Here is a 2,906-nt window from a genome sequence, read left to right as displayed (position 1 = left end):
CAGTTTGTCTGCCTGTCAGTTTGCCTGTCAGTTTGTCTGCCTGTCTGTCTGCCTGTCTGTCAGTCTGCCGGCCTGCCTGCATGTCAGTCTGCCTGTCAGTCTGTCTGCCTGCCTGCATGTCAGTCTGTCTGCCTGTCAGACTGTCCGTTTGCCTGTCTGTCTGCTTATCAGTCTGTCTGCTTGTCTGCCTGTCTGCCTGCCTGCATGTCATTCTGTCTGCCTGCCTGTCTGTCTGTTTGCATATCTGTCTGCCTGTCTGTCTCTGAAGGCTAGCAGGAACCAAGAACTTCCATTGGATCCAAGTGGGATGGAGCCAGAGTCTTATTTTGAAAAGTATTAGTGTGCTTTATTGTGAAAAGCTAGGTTAAAACCTTCCTGATGCATGCTCAATAATCCAGGTAGAAAAATCTAAAAAAGTTAAATCTGGTCCTCTGGACATTCAAAAAAAACAAAGCAAAACAACAAAAAAATGTGTAGAAACGTTTCGTCTCTCATCCGAGAGACTTCCTCAGTCTGAGGTGCTGTATTCAGCTCAGTCTCTTAAATAGCACCTTCTCAGGGTGGATCAACCAGTTTTGCTGCTGCCAACCAAAACCAGCTGATCACATGCTCAAGAAGGACCATCAGCATAACAATGGATCATTAGCACACTGATGGCTGTGTACTGTTCACAGAGGGCTGAGTGATACCAGCAATCACAGCATTGTAAGAGGGGGACAGTTGAACCCGGAGGCCTCCACCCCTGTTTAATGATGGACGATTTCTTTTCACAAAGATGGCCTCCTTTACTCCTCTCAAACCATCGTTCCTCTCTGTCCAGGATGTGAACATCTTCATTCCTGAAAGAGTTAGAGGTTAAAACCTTCCTGTTTACTCTTTAGTCTTTCAATTCTCCTGAATTTAGAACAGATTCTACAGGATATATGGGGGCAGCCATGATGGGGGGAAGAAACCAGGAAGAAAAGCATGCTGGGTAATATAGAAGATACACAATTTGCTGAGTCACTGGTTGTCATGGTGAGGAGGGACAACACCCAGTAGCGCTTCAGGCAGGACTACAGAGTCAAAAGTAAGCCTCAGTCAAACAGTCTCTGTGTGAAATCTTGAAGTAAGGTCAAAGAACTTCCTGACTCGTGAGCAGCTGAAGGTTCTGGTGTCACCACAGGCTCTGTTTGATGGTTCTACAGAGCTTTGTAGAGGAGATATTACAAGTTCAATAGAGGCTTCACTTCCTGTTTGGAAGCTCGGATACAATGGAAGACGGTGAGAGTTTGTGTGTTTGACCTCTGACCTCTGAGAGGAAACCATCAGTCCTCCAGCAGAGAGAGACACTGGAAGGACTGAAGTCTGCGGAGAAGAAGATGAAAGAGACCTGTTGCCTTTTGCTTTCTGTCTGTTTGTTTCTTGATGCCTGTTGCCTCTTTCCTCCTGCCTGTTCCCTGATGACTGCTATGCTGGAGCCTGCTGCTTGTTGCTTGTTGCCTTATTCCTGTTGCCTGCTGCTGGTTGCCTGCTGAGTGCTACCTGATGCTGTTTCCTGTTGCCTTTTGCATGCTGTCTGTTTCTTGATGCCTGTTGCATGTTTCCTCCTGCCTGCTGCTGATTGCCTGTTGTTTGCTGACTGCTACCTGATGCCTGTTGCATCCTGCCTGTTGCCTGCTATCTTTTGCTGCTTGCCTGTTGCTTTTGGCCTGTTGCCTTTGATGGCAAGCGATAAGAAGTAAAGAGTGGTCACAGTTCTTTCACCATGAAGTCTGTCTGGTCATGATGGGAATAAAAACAAGAAAGAAAAGCATGCTGGGTAATATAGAAGATCCACAATTTGCTGAGTCACTGGTTGTCATGGTGAGGAGGGACAACAACCAGTAGTACTTCAGGCAGGACTACAGAATAAAAAGTAAGCCACAGACAAACAGTCCCTATGTGAAAACTAGAAGTCAGGTCAAAGAACTTCCTGACTCGTGAGCAGCTGAAGGTTCTGATGGTTCTGTTTGATGGTTCTACAGGGTTTTATGGAGGAGATATGTCATGTTAAATAGAGGCTTCACTTCCTGTTTGGAAGCCCAGATACAATGGAAGTCAATGAGAGTTTGCGTGTCTGAACTTTGACCTCTTAGAGGAAACCATCAGTCCTCGAGCAGAGACGCAGTGGAGGACTGAAGTTTGAGGAGAAGAAGATGAAAGAGATCTTTTGCTTTCTGTCTGTTTATTGCTGCCTGCTACCTGACGCTGTTGCCTGATACGTGATGCATGTTGCCTTGGACGGCGAGCGATAAGAAGTAGAGTGGTTACAATTCTTTCACCGTGAAGTCTGTCTGGTCTTTTTGTGTCTGGTTCTGGTCTAGTTTTCAAACATATCTGACCTACTTTCTAACACAAACATGAAGTCCTTCACACAGGGGTCCTGATCCATTTGGGCCCCTGGTCCTGTGCTCATTGGGCTCAGTCTCTAATCCTCCCTCTCCCACCACAAAGAGACCGGAGTAAAAACCACAGAAGGAAGATCTGATTATTTCATCAGGCAGTGTCGATGATTCTGGGAACATCAGGATGGTTCTGGGCAGAGCCGTATATCATGTTTTTAAAAGTATCATCATGAAAAACCCGTGTATATGTTTTCACCTCCCCGGCTTTGAAACCTTGACCTTTTCCTTCAGATCCACCTGTGAGCAATCCAGCAGTCAGGTGATCTCAGCATAAATCCATCTGTTCCAACAGAACCATCAGAACCAACACCTGTACATAGGTACAGACATCATGAAGACCAAGGAACTCTCCATGCAGGTCAAAGACAAAGCTGTGGAGAAGAACAGATCAGTTTACAGGTGCTGGTCATAAAATTAGAATATCATGAGAAAGTTTATTTATTTCAGTAATTCCATTCAAAAAGTGAAACTTGTATATTA

This window comes from Nematolebias whitei, chromosome 6, assembly GCF_014905685.2.
Source record: "Nematolebias whitei isolate Nwh7 chromosome 6, NemWhi1, whole genome shotgun sequence".
NCBI classification, from domain to species: domain Eukaryota; kingdom Metazoa; phylum Chordata; class Actinopteri; order Cyprinodontiformes; family Rivulidae; genus Nematolebias; species Nematolebias whitei.
This window is presented reverse-complemented; position numbering follows the sequence as displayed.